This window comes from Salmo salar, chromosome 11 (genome assembly GCF_965601325.2).
Source record: "Salmo salar chromosome 11, fSalSal1, whole genome shotgun sequence".
NCBI lineage: Eukaryota > Metazoa > Chordata > Actinopteri > Salmoniformes > Salmonidae > Salmo > Salmo salar.
Window position 1 is genome coordinate 27,670,149 of NC_138301.1, and position 12,328 is coordinate 27,682,476.

At 45.8% G+C, this 12,328-nt stretch overlaps 1 protein-coding gene and 1 non-coding gene across 5 annotated transcripts in view; both read right to left on the reverse strand.

Moving 5' to 3' along the window:
• Nucleotides 1-12,328, reverse strand: part of LOC106562359 (DENN domain-containing protein 5A) — a 60,764-nt gene that overhangs the window by 41,570 nt on the left and 6,866 nt on the right. The window lies entirely within an intron of this gene.
• Nucleotides 7,138-7,193, reverse strand: LOC123725305 (U7 small nuclear RNA). The gene has a single exon (XR_006757803.1). It is a non-coding gene; the product is annotated as a U7 small nuclear RNA (small nuclear RNA).

Genomic DNA, 12,328 nt, shown 5'->3' on the forward strand with positions numbered 1-12,328 from the left:
AGTTCCTGGAGTTACTCCATCATATTGTGCTGTTTTTAGTTTTCTGCTTGGATATTAAACCTGCTAGGTAAAATCGCAGTTGGCGTAAAACAAAAACAAAAAAACACATAAATCAAATCCATTACCTGGTTGCTGTTTTTTTTGTCCGTTTTTTTTGTCTGCCTGTTTTTCCCACAGGGGTCTTCCCCTGTGTTTGCAGAGGTACTGGGTAATTTATCCCTCCCTTTGTGACAGGTGTGATGGTGGCATCCCCCTGGGGATCTACATACCTCGTGTGTGCACTGCCTGGGTTTGAGCCATACTGGAGGCCTGTTATGTGTGGTGTTCTTAAAACGCCTGCACCTGGTGGAGGCCATGCGCAAGTGGGTTGGCCAGGCTGGGGGCGAGCTCCCTCCCTCAGGAGTGGTGCGGCAGCGAGCTGTTAGTCCCTATACTGGGCCCAGTACCCCTCCAAGGAAGCATGGCCAGAGCCACCTCAGGCAGAGCCCATCTGCTGCCAGTCCTGGACGGGGGCATGAGTCGGACCGCTGGGACCACCTTGAACGGAGGCAACGACAGCTGTTCCCTGTTGGCCAGTGATAGGCTGTTCCTGGGGGACGATGCTGGCACTGTTCACCACGTGAGCGAGGCTACCAGGCTGACAGGCCATCAGAAGCCGCCAGCGAGACTTCATCGCCCCCAGCAGCTCGAGAGGCTATGAGAGGCCTACTCACTTGGGTAGCCACTGCACTTGACATCAACTGGTGGACAGTGAGGACTCTCCATCTGTCCCCATCTCTGCTGAGTTCCGCGAGGCCTTGCAGGAGAACTGGGGCTCTGCCAGGGCGGAACCCGCGACTGAAGGCGGGACGCTGTCCTGGCACTTCTCACGTCCCGAGGATTGTTGATCCTCAATTACCTGGACGATTGGCTGATTGTTGCAACCCCTATTACTAGCCTGTTCAACCTCTCTTTCGTATCGTCTGAGATTCCCAAAGATTGGAAAGCTGCCGAGGTCATCCCCCTCTTCAAAGGGGGTGACACCCTAGACCCAAACTGCTACAGACCTATATCTATCCTACCCTATCTTTCTAAGGTCTTCGAAAGCCAAGTTAACAAACAGATTACCGACCATTTCGAATCCCACCGTACCCTCTCCGCTATGCAATCTGGTTTCAGAGCTGGTCATTGGTGCACCTCAGCCACGCTCAAGGTCCTAAACGATATCATAACCGCCATCGATAAGAGACATTACTGTGCAGCCGTATTCATCGACCTGGCCAGGGCTTTCGACTCTGTCAATCACCACATTCTTATTGGCAGACTCGACAGCCTTGGTTTCTCAAATGATTGCCTCACCTGGTTTACCAACTACTTCTCTGATAGAGTTCAGTGTGTCAAATCGAAGGGCCTGTTGTCCGGACCTCTGGCAGTCTCTATGGGGGTGCCACAGGGTTCAATTCTCGGGCCGACTCTCTTCTCTGTATACATCAATGATGTCGCTCTTGCTGCTGGTGATTCTCTGATCCACCTCTACGCAGACGACACCATTCTGTATACTTCTGGCCCCTCTTTGGACACTGTGTTAACTAACCTCCAGACGAGCTTCAATGCCATACAACTCTCCTTCCGTGGCCTCCAACTGCTCTTAAATGCAAGTAAAACTAAATGCATGCTATTAAATCGATCACTGCCCGCACCTGCCCGCCCGTCCGGCATCACTACTCTGGACGGCTCTGACTTAGAATACGTGGACAACTACAAATACCTAGGTGTCTGGTTAGACTGTAAACTCTCCTTCCAGACTCACATTAAGCATCTCCAATCCAAAATTAAATCTAGAATCGGCTTCCTATATCGCAACAAAGCATCCTTCACTCATGCTATCAAACATACCCTCGTAAAACGGACCATCCTTCCGATCCTCGACTTCGGCGATGTCATCTAGAAATTAGCCTCCAACACTCTACTCAACAAATTGGATGCAGTCCATCACAGTGCCATCCGTTTTGTCACCAAAGCCACATATACTACCCACCACTGCGACCTGTACACTCTCGTTGGTTGGCCCTTGCTTCATACTCGTTGCCAAACCCACTGGCTACAGGTTATCTACAAGTCTCTGCTAGGTAAAGCCCCGCCTTAGCTCACTGGTCACCATAGCAGCACCCACTCGTAGCACGCGCTCCAGCAGGTATATCTCACTGGTCACCCCCAAAGCCAATTCCTACTTTGGTCGCCTTTCCTTCCAGTTCTCTGCTGCCAATGACTGGAACGAACTGAAAAAATCACTGAAGCTGGAGACTCATATCTCCCTCACTAGCTTTAAGCACCAGCTGTCAGAGCAGCTCACAGATCACTGCACCTGTACATAGCCCATCTGTAAACAGCCCATCCAACTACCTCATCCCCATACTGTATTTATTTATTTATCTTGCTCCTTTGCACCCCAGTATCTCTACTTGCACATTCATCTTCTGCACATCTACCATTCCAGTGTTTAATTGCTATATTGTAATTACTTCGCCACCATGGCCTATTTATTGCCTTAACTCCCTTATCTTACCTCATTTGCACTCACTGTATATAGACTATTTGTTTTCTTTTTTCTACTGTATTATTGACTGTATGTTTTGTTTATTCCATGTGTAACTCTGTGTTGTTGTATGAGTTGAATTGCTATGCTTTATCTTTGCCAGGTCGCAGTTGCAAATGAGAACTTGTTCTCAACTAGTCTATCTGGTTAAATAAAGGTGAAATAAAAAAGTAATGATTGTGCCCTGACCAGGACCCATGTCCTGTCAGACAGAGATGTGTTTCTGACCCACATCGGTGGGCTGGGCATTACTGTAAGCGACAAGAGTCGTTTGAGGACTCTTTCCTCATGAGACCATGCCTGCCCATCAGAAGGGTTCAGGCGATCTTATCTTGCCTCAACTACTTTCGGCAGGGGCGAGTGGTATCCGCCCTAACCTGCCAACGCCTGTTGGGCTTGCTGACGGTGGCCACGTTGTTGATTCCCCTGGGCCTGCTCTATCTCCAGCCTCTTCAACGGTGGTTAACTCCCACTGGCTGCACCCAAAGCTCCACCGTCACCGCCAGCTGCGGGTGACCACACAGTGCCTCAGGGCATTGTTGAGGTGGCGCTGTCACTCCATTCTCTCAGATGGGGTGGAGATGCTGAGGATGTGCCGCCGGGAGCTGGTCAGCACAGACGCCTCCCAGATCGGCTGGGGGGGTGTGACCAAGGGCAGGTCGGCCAGCGGCTGTTGGCTATACCCTTGGAGCGGCAGGCACATCAATACACTACAGCTCCGAGCTGTACTGCTGGCACTGCAGTCTTTCCTTCCACATCTGAAGGGAAGACATGTCCTGTTGAGAACAGACAACACCACAGTGGTAGCTTACATCAACCATCAGGGTGGACTGAGATCCCACCGCCTCATATTATGGCACGGGAGCTCCTTCTCTGGACTCAGGGACGTCTAGCGTCTTTACGCGCAGCGCACGTACCTGGCATCCTAAATGTGGCGGGGATATGCTCTTGAAGGAGGGCCCGCCACCTTGGGACTGGAGCCTACATCCCCAGGTGGTGCAGCACCTGTGGGACAAGTTCGGGAGGGTGCAGATGGACCTGTTTGCCTCCCTGGACAATGCACTTTGCCCCCTGTCGTACTTCATGCCTCTGGGCTTGGATGCTCTGGCTTACGATTGGCCAGGGCTGGAGCTTATGCATTCCCCCCTTTTCACCTGATCCAGGCTGTGCTGGACAGGACCAGGATGGCAGAGCATCGTCTGCTTCTGGTGGCCTCATACTGGACCAGATGACCCTGGTTCAGCCTTCTCCTGTCCCTGTTGTCTGGGACACCTTGGCAACTTCCCCTGAGACCGGACCTGCTGTCTCAGGTCGGGAGAACTCTGTGGCATCCGAGGTCGCACCGTCTCAGTCTGTGGGCTTGGCCACTGAAGGGCACCAATTTTTTTCCTTTAAAACATCTCATATTTATTTTTGCACCTCATTTTAAACACATAAAAATGCTATAAAAGCATAAAACACAGCATTTGAATATTACATTTAAATTTGTTAAAAGGTATATGCTGTTAAAAACAATAGAAACAACCATGAATAAAATTACTTTTTTCTTGTAAAACATTCAATCTGTAAAAGCCATTTAAAACATGTACAGTCGTGGCCAAAGGTTTTGAGAATGAAACAAATATTAATTTTCACAAAGTCTGCTGCCTCGGTTTATATGATGGCAATTTGCATATACTCCAGAATGTTATGAAGAGTAATCAAATGAATTGCAATTAATTGCAAAGTCCCTCTTTGCCATGCAAATGAACTGAATACCCCAAAAAACATTTCCACTGCATTTCAGCCCTGCCACAAAAGGACCAGCTGACATCATGTCAGTGATTCTCTCGTTAACACAGGTGTGAGTGTTGACGAGGACAAGGCTGGAGATCACCCTGTCATGCTGATTGAGTTTGAATAACAGACTGGAAGCTTCAAAAGGAGGGTGGTGCTTGGAATCATTGTTCTTCCTCTGTCAACCATGGTTACCTGCAAGGAAACACGTGCCGTCATCATTGCTTTGCACAAAAAGGGCTTCACAGGCAAGGATATTGCTGCCAGTAAGATTGCACCTAAAACAACCATTTATCGGATCATCAAGAACCTCAAGGAGAGCGGTTCAATTGTTGTGAAGAAGGCTTCAGGGCACCCAAGAAAGTCCAGCAAGCGCCAGGACCGTCTCCTAAAGTTGATTCAGCTGGCACCACTGAGTTGATTCAGCTGGGTTCTACTGAGAGGAGTGCCCCTCGCTGATATCTGTGCTGCGACAAGCTGGGCTTCCTCTTGCACCTTTGCTAGGTACTATCGGGTAAATGTGGCACCTCCCTCTGCGGTGGGTTCAGCGGTCCTGGGCGTTCCATGGCAGAGCAGCCACACACAAGCCTAAGATCACCATACACAATACAAACTGTCGGCTGGAGTGGTGTAAAGCTTGCCGCCATTGGACTCTCCACTCTCTCTCTCTAGTCCTGCATGCCAGGGACTGCCTCCAGAACAGACCCCCTCCTGTGCTCAACATACATACCATTCCTAGTACCATCACGGCCAACTGAGCTGAGGATGGAATGACTCAGGAGAGCAAAGATGCCTCATGCCTCTCAGTTATCAGAATGCTCAGCTCGTCATCATCACAGCAGAACATTCATGCGGACATCGCTAACATATCAAAAACCGATCGCAGCAAAGACACCATGACCTTCTCACTAAGTGAGCCCAGCCAAAAATGCAGAAAAGCTATGGGCCATTTGGGTCATTCACACAGAGGAGAGACAGCTTATTTTTATGTTATTCACAGCCTTCCGAGCAAGGCCTCCCTCTGAAATACCCATGAGTGTTTTCTACTCCATTAACTGAGCCTGTTGGGATTCCACACACAATGCCCAACGCCACGCCACAGCAGAATTCATTATTTACACACGGTTGTGAGAACAAAAAAACCTGCACACTGCTGAGAGAGTGCATAAACAAGAAACAGAGGAAGAAGACAGACACTACTGCCTTCTAAGTACTATATCTATATCCCCCAGCACCATGGGCATGAGCATTCCCATCTTTCATCAGGAGAGGAGATGATGGAGAGAGAAGGTGCTTGATTTAACTTGCTGCGACCGCCAGATGGATGGGGTTTGAATTATAGCAGTGATTCCATTGGTCCTTAGCGCAAACTCCACCCACCTGGCGTGCTATTTAACTCAATCAAGTGCCCGACACGACACCATGTTCTTGAGCATGAGGCGCCTTCAGGGCAAACCCACTTCTCAGGACAATGGATTATCCTATGGTGTTGTACTACACCACATCAGACGTCACACTGACATAAATATGAGGGAGGCCAGCAGCCTCGTCTCACAGCGCAATCTGTCCACATGGCGGCTGTATAAGAAAACATAACAGAGCAGAGATTAATGGGATAGGGGTTTAATCACTTCCTTGAATGAGAAATAAGAAAGGGCATACTTCTAACATATGGAGGAGAGCTTAGTAAATCAGCCCTGTTGATTAACAGCCACCAGTAACTCTTTATGCCAAGGGGACAAGACGGGTAATGAATAACTACTCCATCTATCCAAGACACTTGTATGGATGGGGATTTTAAAATCCTCTATATTATTTCAGTCACTGGCCAAGTATAACTGAGTGGACTGAGATGGATGGGTTCACTCCATGTTGACTCCAGCAGCATAACGTCAGGCGATTAGTAAGACAGACAGGGAGCAGGCGGCAGAGACGCTTTCCTGTGAGAATGGGATGCGCAGCCAAACACCTGGAGACACGCAGCTGTGGGCAGGAGTCCCCTTTGTGAGAGCAGAGAACCATTTGTTCACAAATATCTGAGACAATCGTGGTGAAAACCAGTAGTCCTCTTTTCATACAGCACACCTGGCTGCTGTCTCAATGTACTGTATTAGTGGAGGAATCTCATACAGAATAATGCAAATTGTTGTTCTGATATCTTTTAAAATGCCTAGGGGGCTTCCTATATCAGGACACCTACTGAACAAACACTAAGAGGTCATCATTTTAACTGTGACCTTAAGAGAAAGCACAAAGCTTCATGCCCTCTACCCCTTATTCTTCCATTGTCAGTTAATCAGAACAGGATCCTTGCATTTCTTTGAGGACCAGGTGAGAACAATAATTTCTCATCAAACCATTCATTACGGTCTGCTACTTCACTTCAAAAGTATCAGGTAAGAATGTACCTTACTGACACAACTTTATTATAGCACTAAGGGTGGCAGGCCTATGCTGCACATAGTAAATAGACTACCATGACCCATGTTCCTATGTTGCCTGTCTTTATAAAAGTTATCAAAATGTACTATCGTTCACATTCAAGGATATCATACCCATTTTTCCTTTGAATGTATTTCCTGGAATTCGCTGTACACTATTCAGAAATGTAATAATAAATGCAGCCATTTCACACTCACAACGCAACACATCTGGAAAAGGGGACAGCTCTCAAAAATGTGTGTACATGTTGTTGTTTTTTTGTCATTTAGGGGGGACTTGTTCAATACAGTGGACCACAGAGTTCCAGGAGTATGTAGTATGAATGCTGGACACAGAAAAAATTAACAAGTATTCCTACATCAGGAAACTTACTGGACAAATACTAAAATAGCTAATTCTCCAAACCTCAATGTGGCATTAGGGTGGCATGCCTACATAACACATAGGAACATGGGTCATGGTTGTCCATGTTACATGGTGGGTGCGTGTCATATGCAAATGAGGTTAAATGACCACAACGATACACACAACTAGGGGAGGGAGAGTATGCCAACAATATGAAGTGAAATGATGAAGCAACTAATTATACTGAACAAAAATATAAACGCAACATGCAACAATTTCTTTGATTTTACTGAGTTACAGATCATATAAGGAAATCAGTCAATTGAAATAAATTAATTAGGCCCTAATCTATGGATTTTTACATGACTGGGAATACAGATATGCATCTGTTGGTCACAGATACCTTAAAAAAAGGTAGGGGTGTGGATCAGAAAACCAGTCAGTATCTGGTGTGACCACCATTTGTCTCATGCAGCACATCTCCTTCACATACAGTTGATCAGGCTGTTGATTGTGGCCTGTGGAATGTTGTCCCACTCCTCTTTAATGGCTGTGCGAAGTTGCTGGATATTTGCGGGAACTGGAACACGCTGTCATACACGTCAATCCAGAGCATCCCAAACGTGCACAATAGGCGACATGTCTGGTGAGTATGCAGGCCATGGAAGAACTGGGACATTTTCAGCTTCCAGGAATTGTTTACTGATCCTTGCAACATGGGGCCGTGCATTATCATGCTGAAACATGAGATGATGGCGGCAGATGAATGGCACGACAATGGTCCTCAGTATCTCGTCATGGTATCTCTGTGCATTCAAATTGCCATCGATAAAATGCAATTGCGTTCGTTGTCCATAGTTTACAGCTGCCCATACCATAACCCCACTGCCACCATGGGGCCTTCTGTTCACAATGTTGACGTCAGCAAAGCGCTCGCTCACACAACGCCATGGTCTGCAACAGTGAGGCCGGTTGGACATACTGCCAAATTCTCTAAAACAATGTTGGAAGGGGGTTATGGTACAGAAATGAACATTAAATTCTCTGGCAACAGCTCTGGTGGACGTTCCTGCAGTCAGCATGCCAATTGCACACTCCCTCAAAACATGAGATGTCTGTGGCATTGTGTTGTGTGACAAAACTGCACATTTTAGAATGGCCTTTTATTGTTCCCAGCACAAGGTGCACCTTTGTAATGATCATGCTGTTTAATCAGCTTCTTGACATTCCACACCTGTCAGGTGGATGGATTATCTAGACAAAGGAGAAACGCTCTATAACAGGAATGTAAACAAATATGTGCACAAAATTTGAGAGACATTTCTGGGATCTTTTATTTCAGCTCATGAAACATGGAACCAACACTTTACATGTTGTGTTTAGATTTTTGTTAAGTGTAAGAACAGATTCATGTAGCATTCAGTTAAAGTTAGTTGCAACGTGAAAGAATCCTCTGCCCCTAAACACTATCTTGTGTCTTGCTAGGCTTTTTCGTAACATTATCTGGGGGTGAACAGAAAAGACTGTCAATCTCATCTGGCTTTTCCAGTCTGGCTGCTGGTAGTGCTTTCAGGGTTTGTAGCTTCTACAGAGAGATGTACTCTATGGACACTGTAACCAGGGGTGACATGTACAGAATGACCTTCTAGGACTAGTTGTAAATGAGACATGGGTAATGTGCTCTTTTTCACTGAACCAACTCACAGTCTGTAAAAAACTTGCTTAATAGCAAAGGGAGGCAATTCCAAATTCCAAAGGATGAGTAGGACTGAAAGCATGTTTTCTCTAACTTTATGAAAAGACTGAACTCTTTCCAGTATAGTATATTGAGAAAGCAGAGCCCCAGTGGAAGCCAATCATTGCTTTTCCCTGTCAAACAGAAGTCTCCAGATCATGTGACTCAACATGGCCTGGCCACAGCTTACCTCTGGCTGTGACCAATGTTGAAAATGAATTGTCTCCATTTCCTTTCAACTAAAGCAGCGTGAGCTTTTCTTCATGGCAGCCTGCCTTCTCAGCAGCAGAGCTAAGATCAAATGGACAGACAGGCTGAGAGGTAATGAGGGAGTCAGTCTGCATCATCGCTTTCATAAAAACGCTATCTGCTTCTCTGCCGTGCAGCCGTCTTAACCCCCTTTATAAGAAAGGCTTCCTGTTTCCACAGAGTGGAGCAGAGGAGATAGAGAGAGCCTCAGGGTGCTGAGAGGGCAGATGTAGCTTATTATACAAGCTTTTCTCCAGTCATGAACTCTGCCTGGGATTTAAAGGTAGGTTTTCTTATGTGAAGCATTTATTTCAGTTCTGTATGACTTGAGCTTTGACATCCAGAGTCAGGGACTGCAGAGAGGTCTCAAGGCATGTGTGGACCATGCACACCCCATAGTGAATGTATATATACTGTATACTGAACAAAAATATAAACCCAACATGCAACAATTTCTAAGATTTTACTGAGTTACAGTTCATATGAGGAAATCAGTCAATTGAAATAAAGTCATTAGGCCCCAATCTATGGATGTCACATGTCTGGGAACACAGATATGCATCTGTTGGTAACAGATACCTTCAAAAAAAAGTAGGGTCTTGGATCTGAAAACCAGTCAGTATCTGGTGTGACCACCATTTGCCTAATGCAGCACATATATTTTTGTGCATTCAAATTGCCATGATAAAAAATGCTTGTTGTCCGTAGCTTATGCCTGCACATACCATAAACCCACCACCACCATGGGACAGTCTGTTCACAACATTGACATCAGCAAACCGCTCGCCAACACAACGACATACACATGGTCTGCGATTGTGAAGCCGGTTGGATGTACTGCCAAATTTTCTAAAACGACGTTGGAGGTGGCTTATGGTAGAGAAATTAAAATTCAATTCTCTGGCAACAGCTCTGGTGGACATTCCTGCAGTCAGCATGCCAACTGCACGCTCCTTCAAAAATGTAGACATCTGTGGCATTGTGATGTGTGACAAAACTGCACATTTTAGAGTGACCTTTTATTGTCCCCAGCACAAGGTGCACCTGTGTAATGATCATGCTGTTGATATCAACTTCTTGATATGCCACACCTGTCAGGTGGATGGATTATCTAGGCAAATGAGAAATGCTTACTATCAGGGATGTAAACAAATGTGTGCACAACATTTAAGAGATATAAGCTTTTTGTGCATATGGAACATTTCTGGGATCTTTTATTTCAGCTCATGAAATATGGGACCAACACTTTACATGTTGCGTAAATATTTTTGTTCGGTGTAGAAATCTGCCTTTTATAATCTCAGAATATAGAGAAGTATTATGTGTATTGCTCAATAAAGGATGGCTTGGCTTCTTCTCAGTATCAACTTCTCGAGTCGAAATGTGATTTTGAATTACATAAAAGTACAGAAAGGAGAGATCCAGCTGGGCCATCCGAAATGTCTAAAAATCAACAAGTATCAAGGGCACACGCACTTGTTTCCCCTATTGAATTATACTTCCATGTGTATAACACTTCAACAGTCATTATTCAATTCCACAAGGTTACAGATTTGCTTAAACACTATTTAGTTAGACACACTGTAAGATGCCCGAGGAAACTTCCTTAGGACTTGAGCTCCTTTAACACACCTATGAATTATTAACAGGCAGTAAATATGAGTGCAGACCCACACTGAACATGTGCGGGGGGCTTTATAGTGATGTCATTCACTGAGGGATTAAAGAGAGGGGGTGTCTGGGAAACTCAAGGGATGTTAGTGTTTGAAGAGTGCGGGGGGCGCTCAGAGTGAATGTGTGTGTGTGTGCGCGCACATGTGTGTGTGTGGGTGGGTTGTGTCAGCTGCCTGTCCCCATGTGCTCAGCAGGACCAAGTTGTGAGCCAGCCAATCACATCGGCCTGGCAGGAGGGCCCCTAATACATATGCTAATCTGGTCTCACCCTGCACCCTAACACTGTCGCATAAAGGAGGGTTTTGTCATCAAGTTTGCCATGTTTTGGCTGCTGCAGCCAGTGATATAACTGCCCCCTGATGGCAAAGTCAGTGTCAGAAAAAATGACAGCATGTGTATGGCATACTGAAGGAGAGAGATACTGGCTGGTTAGTTATATTGATTTTTCTAAAATACATTGTGATCGTGATCGTGACATGGCAAACAATTATGTGACCTCTGTATATGTTGCTTTGGAATGGATCACATTTAATAATTACTAGTCTGTCATATTGGATATGAAGAGAACTTTCTGGAGATCACACAGCTTCGGACCTTAACAACTTCAGCATATTGAAACGAAAAGAAGAGGACAAGGGGAGTTCCATGAAAAAAAGAAAAAAGAAGAGTCTCATCTTAAGAGGCTTTGTGCACAAAAATCTATTAAAATTCAAAGAGAAAATGGGAGAGGGGGCCAAAGACTATCTTGTCTCTTTGTGGGGGACACACAAGGAAATGCAGTGCTCTACAGAGGAAAGCTTCAGGCCATGTTTAGACAGTGGATAGAGAGAGAGTGGGTTTCTGTTCCCCTGTCAGAGCTCATGATCTGGAGGGGCTAAACATGCACTGGTCACAGCACAGAGGCATTCTGAGACAGACAGCTCATCCTCATTCACCTCAGCATTATCATTACTACCCTCAGTCCCCATACTCCTCACGTCAAACAGTCAGAGCCCCCTTATGAAAGTAAAATATGCTTTTTTTCCTGACAGCTTTTTCAATTTCTACATTGGAAGACATTTTTTATACCTCTCCCAGAGACACTCGAATCATTCTCCTCTAACATGGATGTCCTCAGGCAAGTCACAATGCCTGCTCATTATGGGGGCTTGAACTCTTATAAGAGAACCTAGTCAGTACAGTGATACAGTGTTGGGGTCCAACTGTTACAGAACATTGCTAGGCCTATATCTCCAGGCGGACTCCTGTTCCGGTTCTTAAGACAAATAACCCTATAAAGGACACATCTGTTTAAAGTCCTGGTGGTGTAACCCAATAAGGGACAGTGTCTTGGAGAAAGATGACGGAGGCTTCCTGTGAGGATATTTGGCTCTGTGAACCAATACAAACATATTGTACAGTGTAGCCTCTATACACATTACAGAAAACTGCCTCAGAAGGACAGAGTGAGTGACAGCTGTCAGTTAGGCACAGCTGTTCAATTCACCACTAAAACCTCCTCCTATCATTGGTGGTGATCAGAGAAAGGGCTA